Source organism: Callithrix jacchus, chromosome 1 (assembly GCF_049354715.1).
Source record: "Callithrix jacchus isolate 240 chromosome 1, calJac240_pri, whole genome shotgun sequence".
Classification (NCBI taxonomy): Eukaryota; Metazoa; Chordata; class Mammalia; order Primates; family Cebidae; genus Callithrix; species Callithrix jacchus.
Window position 1 is genome coordinate 40837260 of NC_133502.1, and position 13473 is coordinate 40850732.

General features: G+C 37.0%; 1 long non-coding RNA gene across 4 annotated transcripts in view; it reads right to left on the reverse strand.

The window, feature by feature from the left end:
* The window catches only part of LOC103788360 (uncharacterized), a 413224-nt gene that overhangs the window by 121664 nt on the left and 278087 nt on the right, over window positions 1–13473 (reverse strand). The window contains exon 13 of one of the 4 annotated variants that reach the window (XR_013525691.1): window positions 7129–7320. The exons of the other annotated variants lie outside the window; for them this stretch is intronic. This is a non-coding gene — a long non-coding RNA (uncharacterized LOC103788360). The remainder of the gene's footprint in view (window positions 1–7128; window positions 7321–13473) is intronic. 4 annotated transcript variants of the gene reach the window in all.

The window sequence follows — 13473 nt, forward strand, 5'->3', positions numbered from 1 at the left end:
TACTAATAACAAGTTCTGAAATTCAGGCAGCAATTAACAGCCTACCACCCAAAAAAAGTATAGGGACACATGAATTCACAGCTGAGTTCTACCAGGGGTACAAAGATGAGCTGGTACCATTCCTTCTGAAATGATTCCAAACAATACAAAAAGAGGGAATCCTCCTTAACTCATTTTATGAGGCCAGCGTCATCCTGATACCAAATACTGGCAGAGGCACAATAAACAAAGAAAATTTTAGGCCAACATCCCTGATGAACATCAGTGTGAAAATCCAAAATAAAATAATGGGAAACTGAATCCAGCAGCAGATCAAAAAGCTTATCTATCACAATTAAGTCAGCTTCATCCCTGGGATGCAAGGCTGGTTTAACATATGCAAATCAATTAACATAATCCATCACATAAAAAGAACCAGTGGCATAAACCACATGATTATCTCAATAGATGCAGAAAGGGCTTTGACAAAATTTAACAGCTCTTCATGCAAAAAAACTCTCAATAAACTAGGTATTAATGGAATGTATCTCAAAATAATAAGAGCTACTTATTATTTTGGCTACTTATTATTATGGGTTTTGGGAAAAACCCATAGCCAATATCATACTGAATGGACAAAAACTGGAAATATTCCCTTTGAAAACCATAGAAGACAAGGATGCCCTCTCTCACCATTCCTATTCAACATAGTATTGGAAGCTCTGGTCAGGGAAATCAGGCAAGAGAAGAAATAAAGCATATCCAACAAGGAAAAGAGGAAGTCAAATTGTCTCTGTTTGCAGATGACATGATTGTATATTTAGTAAATTCCATCATCTCAGCCCAAAATCTCCTTAAGCTGATAAGCAACTTCAGCAAAGTCTCAGGATACAAAATCAATATGCAAAAATCATAAGCATTCCTATACACCAATAATAGACAAAAAGAGAGCCAAAGCATGAGTGAACTCCCATTCATAATTGCTATGAAGAGAACAAAATACCTAAAATACAACTTACAAGAGATGTGAAGGACCTCTTCAAGGAGAACTACAAACCACTGCTCAAGGAAATAAGAAAGGACACACACAAATGGAAAAACATTCCATGCTCATGAATAGGAAGAATCAATATTGTTAAATTGAGCATAGTACCCAAAGTAATTTATAGATTCATTGCAATCCCCATCAAGCTACCATTGACTTTCTTCACAGAATTAGAAAAAAACTACTTTAAATTTGATATGAAACCAAAAAAGAGCCTACATAGCCAAGACAATCCTAAGTAAAAGCAACAAAGCTGGAGGCATCATGCTACTTGACTTCAAACTATACCACAAGGCTACAGTAATAAAACAGCATGGTACTGGTACCAAAACAGATATATAGACCAATGGAACAGAACAGAGGCCTCAGAAATAACACCACACAACTAAAAGCATCTGATCTTTGACAAACCTGACAAAAACAAGCAATCAGGAAAGGATTTCCTGTTCAGTAAATGGTGTTGGGAAAACTGGCTAGCCATATGCAGAAAGGTGAAACTGAATCCCTTCCTTATAAAAATTCACTCAAGATGGATTAAAGACTTAAATGTAAGACCTAAAACCATAAACACCCTAGGAAAAAAACCTAGGCAATATCATTCAGGAATAGGCATGGGCAAGGACTTCATGACTAAAACACATAAAGCAATGGCGACAAAAGCCAAAATAGACAAATGGGATCTAATTAAACTAATAAGCTTCTGCACGGCAAAAGAAACTATCATCAGAGTGAACAAGCAACCTACAGGATGGGAGAAAATTTTTGCAATCTATCCATCTGAAAAAGGGCTAATATCCAGAATCAACAAAGAACTTAAACTAATTTATAAGAAAAAAATGAACAAACCCATCAAAAAGTGGGCAAAGGATATGAACAGACACTTCACAAAAGAAGACATTTATGCAGTCAATAAACATGAAAAAAAGCTCATCATCACTGGTCATTAGAGAAATGCAAATCAAAACCACATTGAGATACCATTTCATGCCAGTTAGAATGATGATCACTAAAAAGTCAGGAAAAACAGGGGCTGGAGAGGATGTGGAGAAATTATACTTTTAGTGGGAGTGTAAATTAGTTCAAACATTGTGAAAGACAATGTGGTGATTCCTCAAGCATCTAGAACTAGAAATATCATTTTACCCACCAATCCCATTACTGGGTATATACCCAAAGGATTATAAATCATTCTACTATAAAGACACATCCACACATATGTTTACTGTGGCACTGTCCACAATAACAAAGACTTGGAACCAACCCAAATGCCCATCAATGATAAACTGGATAAATTAAATATGGCACATATACACCATGGAATACTATGCAGCCATAAAAAATGATGAGTTCATGTCCTTTGCAAGGACATGGATGAAGCTGGAAACCATCATTCTCAGCGAACTAACACAGGAATAGAAAACCAAACACCACATGTTCTCACTCATAAGTGGGAGTTGAACAGTGAGGACACATGGACACAGGGAGGGGAACATCACACACACCAGAGCCTGTCAGGGGGTCAGGGCCTAGGGGAGGGACAGCATTAGGAGAAATACTTAATGTAGATGACAGGTTGATGGGTGCAGCAAACCACTGTGGCACGTGTATACCTATGTAACAAACCTGCACGTTCTGCACATGTACCCCATAACTTAAAGTATAAGAAAATAAATTAATTAATATAAATAACCTCAATTAATATGTGCCAAGTTAAAAAAGGGTTTTCAAAAATCAATAAGAAAAAACATCATTAAAATGCTGAATAAAAAACAAAGAACATGAAGGGCAATTCACACAAACAGAAATGCAAATTTTTTTAAAAAGTTCAACATTATTATAAAAAGAAAAACAAGTAAATAGAACAGCAATGAAATGTTTTACTCCTCAATTTGGAATTTGTGTTCCATCTGTCTGATGTTGAAAAGGGATCGGCAAAATAAGTATTATCTGACAGAGCGCAACATGTAAATTACTCTTCTGGGAAGTTACAATTGCAGCACAAATCAAAAGCTTTGCTGAGGAAACAGTTAAACTGAGTTCTTTAAAATTCTATTCTTAACATATAGTTTTAAATGTGCATTCTTATTCTATATTTAGGGGAAGTGTCACCTTTGTTGAGGCACTTGGGCTTGCTTATCTGAAGTATTACAATATATTTTGTTAGTCGTAACTTATAAGAAGCCTATAACTATTTAAATGCCTCTCATATTGTGACAAAAAGTTACATATTAACCATAATTTTTTATGTTGTTATGAGTTTTCATTTCCCCTCCTGATAAAGAGTACAGTATTTTAATAGGAAGTTTGAACTGATTTGTATTTGGATTACTACTTCAAAGACATTTTAAACCAGAATCCTCATAGTTTTTGTTATAAAAAATTATACTTTTTTTTTTTTTTTTGAGACAGGGTCTCACTCTGTCGCCAGGCTGAAGTGCAATGGCACGGTCCCCCTCTCCTCCTGTGTTCAAGTGATTCTTCTGCCTCAGCTTCCAGAGTGGCTGGGACTGCAGGTGTGGGCCATCAAGCCCAACTAACTTCTGTAATGTTTGGTAGAAACGGGTTTGGGGATGGTCTTGATCTCTTGACCTTGTGATCTGCCCGCCTTGGCCTCCCAAAGTGCTGGGACTACAGGTGTGAGGCACCGGGCCTGGCTTAAAAATTTTTACCTTAAAAATAGCTCATTATCAATAAATACCTCTCTAATTCTTATTCTTAATGAAAAAAAAATAGGACTTGTGACTCCACTTCTAGGAATGTACATAGCAAAATAATTAGAGATGTATACAAGATTTATGTACAACAATCTTCACTGCCCTGATATTTTTAATATAAATATAGAAATAATAATAAACATAGAATTAATCTCAAGAAAAATTTTGAGAGAAGAATGATTAAATAGATTACAATGTATTTGTTAATAAAATGCCATACAGTCATTAGGAAATAAAAAAACAAACACATAGTATTGAAGCATATTATTGTATTTTTAAATGTTTATAATAGTAGTAAGTGGATAAGGCAGGATACAAAACTTTATCTAAAATTATTTCAATTTTTAATAAACTACATGATTCCACATTAAACTCTGGTCATTTCAGGTATTAAGATTATGCCTTATTTTCCTCCTCTGCAATTACTTATATTTTGTTCATGCTCTACAATGATTGTGTAGTATTTTCATAAACCAAAATAAAACAACTAGGTTATTAGAAGGAAAAAATATTAGTCAGGCCTGATGACACACACCTATAGTCCCAGCTACTCGGGAGGCTGAGGTGAGAAGATTGCTTGAACCCAGGAGTTTGAGGCTGCAGTGAGCAATGATGGTGCTACTGCACTCCAGCCTGGCAACAGAGCAAGACCCTGTCTTAAAAAAGAAAATAAAATAAACCTTGGGATAATGAAATTGCCTGTGGCCACCACTTCTCCCTCCTTCTTATGGAGTAAGTACTTCTTCAATGAAATCTTCACAGAGCAGGCAGGAGGCAATTTTCCCTATGGTCCTTTTCCCTCCCAGGCCAAGTGCACTCAAGATTTTGTTCCTGGTGATTTGCTAGTCAAGTCATGATGTAAGATGACACAATTCACACTATCTCATCGCCTAGGTGCTCCAATGAGATAAGACCCTGTTATGGGTTAAGCGTGTCCCTGCAAATATTCGTGTGTTGAAGTCCTAGTCCGCAGCACCTAAGAATTTGACTTTATTTGGAAACAGGACAGTTCCAGATGTAATTAGTTAAGTTAAGATGAGGTCATTCTGGGGGAGGGTAGGCTTGTCATCCATTATGACTGATGTCCTTATAAAGGGGAAAATTTGACACAGACACATACATACAGGGAAGACAACGTGAATCCCTACAGGGAAAACACCACGTGAAGATGAAGGCAGAGATTAAGAGGATGCTTCTAGAAGCCAGGAACACCCAAGATTGCCACAAGCCATCAGAAGCCAAGGAAGAGGCATGGAGCCACGTTCCTTCGAGTAGTCAAATTAATGAACCTCACAGCACTTAGAAAGAACCAACCCTGCTGACACCTTGATCTCAGACTTCTAGAATTGTGTGTATTATCTTCAGAACTGTGAGACTATACATTTCTGTTGTCGAAGCTATTTCATGGTACTTTGTTATAGCAGCCCTAGGAAACCAATACAAACCCAAGAATTTTTGACGCTTTGATCAGGTAACTGTTTTTCTAAAGGTAGAAACCACACGGGAGGGCAATTATCATTTTGTTCAAGGGTAATCACTTTAAGTCTTCTTTGCCTTGACAAAAGTAAAGCACACATTCCACCCTATGATGGACAGACCTAGGATCAAGAGGCTAAAACTCCCTGCAAAATAATATTAAGATGGTCTACACTAGGAATCAAGTTGTACACTTGTGGATATTTTTCACCAAGAGATATGCATTTTTTTCTTTGGTGGCTGGGGTGGGCTCCTGATAGGTGAGAAATAATTAGAGAAGAGTCACTTTGGGAACCGGAAGTCTTGTTCTGTATCTTCAGGTATCCAGGCTGCAGACCACAGGCTGGGGAGAAAAGGTGATACTTGTTGCTGGAGCTTGCATTATGAACGGAGAAGGACTATTTATAGTTTCCAGTTTTTTTCCTCTCTGAATTGCAAATCTCTTCTGTTATCCCCAAGCCTTCAGAAAAATCTTCTTAAGAATTATAGAGTCACTTATCACCATGGAGAATCTGAGGCCAAAATATGTAATCCGCATTGGGGAAATGAGAAAGAAGTTCCAGACTGTTGAGAGATTCCAGTCTCAAGACCACACAGGGTGACATGGACAAAGGCCATGCTGTGGTCTAGACACCCTTGGTTGACCAGGGTGTCTGGCGGGAACAAGGACAGATTTGGGAAGCACATCAGCTCTCTCTGGGGTTACCCAGAGAAAGTTCCCACCTACAAACTGGCAGGTTTGGGAAGCACATTGGCTTTCTCTGGGTTACTCAGGAAACTACAGGGGAATAAAATTGTTAAAAACAAACAGAATTGGACTTTCTGACCTCTGGCAGGATGGGACTTACAGTGTTGTTTTTTTAAGGATTTAATATGCAGCCTCAAAACTGAGCAAGGCTAGGACTCCCTTCCTCTGAACACTGTGCCAAACACCTGGATTTTTGAAAAGTTCCTTGTTCCAGCATTTGAACTTCTATCCATAGTTTTGGTATCTGATCTGCGAAGTCACATAAACAATAGTATTCCTCTAATATTTTGGACTATGGGTTTATTCTAAAATACTGTTTCTTATTAACAAAAAATGTTAAGGTTAGCCAAAATGATAATTAGTGTTTGTCCATTCTGCGCTCATTTTTTTGGTGACATAGCTCTGACTTGAATAGGTTCGTGTCTCTATCTCCTCAGCCACAGTTCTAGTAAAAGTCACCCCAATCTCTCATATAGACTCTCTGAATCTTCCTTTATTCTCTTTCAATCCATGTTTTGTCTAGCAGTAAATTAACTAAAAATGCTAATTTAACCTTGTAATAGCCCACTAAAAATTATTCAATACTTTCCCCAGGAAAAAGAATCAAATTTGTCAGCCTGGCCTGTAAGACTCAACAACTTGATGCAGCCTCTGTCTTCGGCAACGTCTGCTGCTCCGTCAGGGGAATTCTTTTCCCCACTTGGCCTAATTCTTAATTTTCCTTCAGGTCTGAAATTTAATGTCAATTTTTCACTGATCCTGAATCTAAATCAGCTGCCTTAATCATCACACTCTTTAATTTCTTCAATTACATCTATACTTTCTAATTGTATATTAATGTGGTCCTTTATTTGTATAGTGCTGATACCCTATTTTTAAGAATCATAGAATTTAGATTGTTTTCTACTGAGCTGTGTTCCATCCCCAGATCTAACAGAATTTCTGGTATCTTGTAGGTGCTCAACAAATACCTGATGAATAAGAAGGAAGATGCCCTTAAAATAGTGCTTAAATTGTGTCTTAAAGGAAACACTCAAAGATAATTCTTTTTTCAATGCAAAGATTTTTTTCTTTTAAGCAGGAGTAAAATCTGTCTACCTGGATAAAGATGACAAATAGTGCAGATATTTTTCAGCCTAAAAATTTTCCACTTCTCAGAAGCCTACCTGGTAAAGCTTCTTAACACAGTCACAATTTTGATAAGAGAAGAATATCTGGGAATCGATAATGATACACTTGACTGAAAGATGTCCAGAACAATTTAATCTTCGACTTCTAGACCTTGCTTGGACATGAGTAACCATCATCATTCTTCAGCTTTAAATAAGCACCAGTCTCTCCTTTTCCATTTCTTTTCTCTGTGAAAGAAAGCATAGTCCCTTAGCTTGGCTCTGATGTCAACTATGTATAATGACTCTGGCCTCCAGTTTCCTCATCCGTCAAATGGGAATAATATCCAACTCCCTAAATGATAGAGCTGTTTTGAGAATAAAGTGATCAGTTATTGAAAGTACGTTTAAGAAAAACTCTAATAACACAGCAAAATTTAAAGTACACAACTGCTCTATTAACATTTACAGCTAATATGCATAGCCAAACGGTGTTGTTCCAAAGAATTTCCTTAATGAAGTGTCACTAGTGTTTGTAAATGCATACACACACCTGTCAGTAAGTGTCAGCCTGTGGCCAATACGATAGGAAGTCTGGGAAGAAAAGAAAAAAGAAAAGAGCAAAACAATTCCACAAACTACGTTTGATTAATAAAATAGAAAGAATAAATTTGTTAAGGCAGAAATAAATTACCAACTCCAGTTTCATGTATTTTATTTCTGAAGTTTATGCAAGTTCCCTTATATATAGCCTTAGTTTTCAATTTTGACAATTTTATTTTGAAAAGCAATAAATAATACTGAAATGTTTTAAACTGTTGTTACATTTAATCTTCTTCCTAAAGCTCCTTGTTTCTTTGGTAGTAAAGACATAAATTGTCATTGCCTATTCCTATTGAACTTTGAAGTGTAACATTCTTTCTGCTGAGCTAATCTAAATCAACCATGTAATGTAGCCCCTTTGGGTAATAATTATACCTGAAATATGTACCTGAGTAAAAAGAAAGGAAAACATCTCAATTCCTGCTTCTTTTCATTTAGTTTTACGATAACTGATTTATGTATTTCTTCAGTCTTCTATTCAACAGGAATAAACCTCTCTACCGCCTAGGATATTTGCAAATATATGCCTATTAATTGTCTAGTTCCCACTCCACACACCCATAATTTTTATTTTTAATAAATTAACATAAAGTACATGTTACATATCATTATTTGTCACTATATTATCAGAATAAATGGATTATTAAATCAACTTAAAAATAGACAGATTAAATTTTAGTAAACAGCACTCTAAATGTGCTACCAAGTGTTCTATAAAAGCAATTTCACTTCAGCACTGTGTCAAAAAATATCCTACATCCTCACAATATTTTTACTCATTGTAATCATAAATTTTTCATATCATCATCAATAACCTAGGAAATTAATATTGATAAAGGCATTTTATGCTTATTGAGAAAACAGTTCTCCATTGGGCCATAAAATGAAATTCTGGGTCAGTTTCAAGGTTTTGTTCATTCTTTAATGAGAGTATTAAAGGTATAAATCTTCTGCAAAATGTTGAAATGAGATATCCATTTTGTTCAGAGTTGTTTTTGACACTAAGAAGCCAAGCAGTAAGATGATTCATCAGGGCAATTTACTTGGTGTATTAGAAAGTCCTCTATGACAGCAATGGTGCCGCGGGGTAAAACTTGTGTATTTACCTATCGAAACCATTGTGCTCCCAACCACCATTCATTCTGTCTCTCTCTCCCTCTCTCTCTCTCTCTCTCCCCTTCTCTCTGTCTGTTACACACACACATGCACTCTCTCTCTCTGTCTCTCTCTCTCTCGGTCTCTTATTAATCAGCTTGGATGACCTAATCACAGTAATAACACCCGTCGGTTATCCCACTTTTCTTCCCAGGTTGCCGGGCTGTAAGTGCACTCTCAGGCTATTCCCACTATCCTGCTTGATTAAAAGAGACACCATCGTGCATGCATTGAAAGAAACAGAGTTGCTTTCCCTTTTCCAGAATATAGTCACAATTGAGAGTCGTGTTCTCAGTATAAAGACATGACTAAAATTCTCTTAGTACAATCAGTACACAATTTTTTTTTTTTTTGGCTTTAAAGCCACTTAAATACTTTTGGAACCGATTAGTGCTCATATTTATTAAAATAAGACATATCTGTTTTAAAAATGTGGTATGTATAACATAATATATATATATACAAAAGTAAATGGCATAATCTTACAACCTAAAGAAAAACAACTTTGAAAATTTTCTTGATCTATAAATGGTGATTACAAATACTCAGAGTACAAAATCTCTGCTATATATTTTTAAAATATGAGTTCTTATGTCAAAATAATCATTTAGTCTATATGCAAGAACTTAGTCATATTCAATTAAATGTAAAATCATTCTAATCAGAATTTTTAGAGTCCCCGCAGTATTTTCTCAGATAAATTAAAAATTTCCAGTCAATTAGGTTCTCCTTCTCTAGAATTCTACCTAGGTTTTGGTCCAGCTCTAGCAGCACCACACTGGGGAGGATGTGCGTCCTCTCCCGCATCATCTGTTTACACTGCACTTTGTTTGCCTTTATTCTTGTCGGTCTTAAATGAGATATTCTACAGGTCATATGGTCTCCCTGAGCCCATGGCTTTTATATCCACCACTTTCCAACAACAAGATTTTTGATTCTCCAGCTCTCCAGAAACAAGTGGCGAGAGGCTGAATGACCCTAAAATGCACCCAAGACTAGAGTAGCTACATCCATACCCTGAAACTGAAGGACAGGAAAGACAAATGGCTACTCTCTTGAAATTGTGGAGCTGCCCTGAAATCCACCTGCCCAGGTAACTTCTGTGGTCATTGCTACTCGATATCTTAGAAATCATACATAACACAGGCTGGGTGCCATGGCTCGTTCTTGTAATTCTAGCACTTTGAGAGGCCAAGGCAGGTGCATCGCTTGAGCCCAGGAATTTTGAGACCAGCCTGGGCAACATGGAGAAACCCCATCTCTACAAAAAATACAAAAACAAAGCCGGACATGGTGGCACGTGCCTGTACTCCCAGCTATGTGGGAGGCTAAGGTGGGAGGATTGCTTGTCCCCAGTAGGTAGAGGCTTCAGAGAGCGAAGACTGCACCACTGTACTCCAGCCTGGGTGACAGAGGGATACCCTGAGAAAGAAAAGAAAACAAAAGAAAAGAAAGGAAGGAAAGGAAAGGAAAAGAAAGAGAAAGAGAGAAAAAAAGAGAAAGAAAGAAAAGAAAGAAAGAAAGAAAGAAAGAAGAGAAAGAGAGGAAGGGAAGGGGAAAGAAGGGAAGGGAAAGCGAGAGAGAAAAAGAGAAGAGAATAAAAGAAAAGGGAAGGAAGGGAGGGAGGGAGGAAGAAAGAAAGAGAGGAAGAAAGAGAAAAAGAAAGAAAGAAAGAAGAAAAGAAGGGAATGAAGGGAAGGAGGGAAGCAAGGAGAGAAGGAAGGAAGGAAAGAATGAAGGAAGAGAAGGAGGGAGGAAGGGAGGGAGGGAAGGACAGATGGAAAGAGGGAAGGAGAAAGGGAAGGAGAAGGAAAGGAGAAAAGAAAGAAAGAGAGAAAAGGAAAGAAAGAAAAGAAAAAAGAAAAGAGAACACAGGGCTTCTCTACAAGGCTTTGCAAATCCCTGCTCACTATCTGAAACACAAGACACAGGTCCTTTCAGTATCCTGCACTTTCCTTCCCCAAGTACAGATAGCGGTTCTGTAACTCTATTAACTTATATTTCAGTTCCAGGTTATGGAACTGAGCTTTGAACTTTCTTTGTTTTAGAAATTTGTATTGATAATAGTGTTACTCTCTTGTGATATTGTGTTGATCTGGCATTACTCTCTTAGGAGACAGTAATTTTCTACAATTTTCTAAAACAAAGTCATATTCTCTCGAGTTTTTCTCCCCCAACTTAGACAATCCCTACCTAATCTCCAAGGATAGACTCCTATCATATTTCCTAACTATTAATTATAGCAGAAACTAGATATCTTCTGGGATTAGCCTTTTTAAAATACAGTATTCCAATCCTTACTGGTCAAAAGCCCTTGCTTTCAAGAATCTGTCACTGCTGAGTCTCAGGAGCTTATTTTGTAACTCAGAAACCAAGGTACTGATATTTTATTCCATATATTTGATGTAATCTCTCCCCTATGACAGTGCATGTTAATCAACTAATAGGGGAAAGGTCACAGCAAAGAAAGAAATGGATTGGATTGTAGAGAGAAGAATTTCGGTTAAATTATACGTTTCTATCCATCCATCTATCTTATCTATGTATCTATCTAATTTATCTATCTACCTGCCTACTTATGTTTTTCCAGATAGCTTTTTCTTTTTTGCTCTAGAAAGTTCAAGTATATCCATTGCTCTTACTTCTTAGAATTCTATAATTTTTCCCACTTTCATTGAAGTTCTACTTTAGTAAACATTTGGAACATGTCTTCTACATTCACTATTTGGAATTATTCCATTTGCCAGTTGACTGTGTACTTTATTTCCAAAATCATAGAGTTTCCAAATCATGTGAAAGGTGAGCCATGTTTCAAAGGCAAAAATTTATTATTTTCTAACAAATTTGAATATCAGAATAGGTTCTTTGTTCTTGCCACTAGTTTTGGAGTGCCTGTAGCTCACACTGGCAAAACTACTCCAAAAGTCAAACACAATACCTGAAGTGGATTTGGACATAAAATCTTTTAGGCATTTGTCAGAAAATTACAATAAAATTTCCAATGCCCCTCATTAATATTATCTTCACTCTTATTGCTAACCTCTTTCTTAATAATTGTCATGCAGACCAGGGCCTGCAAACTTTCCGGTACAGAACCAGATAATCACATTTTGGGACTTTGCATACTATATGATCTCTGTCACAACTACTCGACTCTTCTTGGTAGCCCAAAAGTTGCCATAGAAAATACATAAAGGAATGAATGTGACTATGTCCCAATTAAACTTTATTTACAAATAAAAAAGTGGGCCAAATTTGGCTTACAATTCACAATTCGCTGTGAATTGTCTTAGACTATCTGGTCCCCATCTTAAAATGTCCTCCCTTTTCAATCCATTCCACATTCTCTGCTTAATCATCTTTGGGGACACAACCTCCCCTGCTGACATGACCCAACCATATACCTGTTTCTCAATCTGGCATTTAAGACCCTCTACAATGTGACTATTAGAGAGGGAAAGGAGGCTAGGACCAAACAGAAGGAAGTGTTGAGAAATCTAATGCATGCATTCTGGCTTTGGTGAGAACAGGCGAACAGTCTGAGGAACGGTTTCAAAAGATATAGACACTTTGGGCAAAAAATGGAGCATTACCTTTCTACTAATATCAGACACCAGAGGGGCAGATCCAGAGGGTTGGGAAACACTAGCTAGCCAGGAGACATTATTCACAGTTTGTTTCTATCAAAGACCCTTAGCAAGAGTATAAGGGGTTGGGACAGGTTATTGCACAGTCTACAAGCCATGCACGTGGCAGGTCTATCATCAGTTTGGTCAAGCCAAAGCTTTGTTTCTGGACATCTGGGTATCATCCAAGTAGCTAGAGGCATGACAGAGTAAGGGACTGGATATATGCATAACAAGCCAAGGAACTATACCCACTGAGGAGCTGGGGGCAAAGGGAAACCCAGTTCTATCTTAGAGCAGACGATGTAAAAATCTGTTCAAAAGAATGAAATTGGTCATTGTGCCATAAAGGGAAGGTTGCCTCTTGCTCACAATAGCCTCCCCAGAAAATGCCTCAATGAAATAAGTCATTTCAGAGGCTCTGTTCTCTATAATCTATGTGCAATGCCCCTTTCTTGATAGTGCCCAGAGAAGCAAGTGGTGGGAGGCTGAATGACCCTAACCAAAATGCGCCCAAGACTAGAGCAGACATAGAAATCCTGACTTGAAAAATTCAATGAGTATAACTGTCATGCTGAGCACAACGGTTGCATCAGCAAATACTAAACTGTAGTTGAACTTTAAAAGAAATCAAATAATATTCAGTACCACTTTATTAAGTCATCTTGAAAGATTACGGTCATAGCACCAATGACCGATGATATTTATCATCTACATGAGTAGTAAATGTTTGCCTGTAGAAAGAACTAAATGGAAAATCAAATCATAATTAGATTGTAACTAGGTAAGCATGGAATTAGTAGAGAGATGATTTGATGTATAAATTGTTTAAAGGCATTATGCTAAAGATAACATGAAACATACCCACTTGCCCATTGAAATACTATTGTTGTCAATGGATCCAGTACATGCTGTTTTCATTGCCTACAATTAATTGCATTTCTCATCACAAAAGGAACGTATTTCTTGGTAAGGAAAACATTTGAGTTTCAAAGGAATATTTAGTGGTGTTCATTCC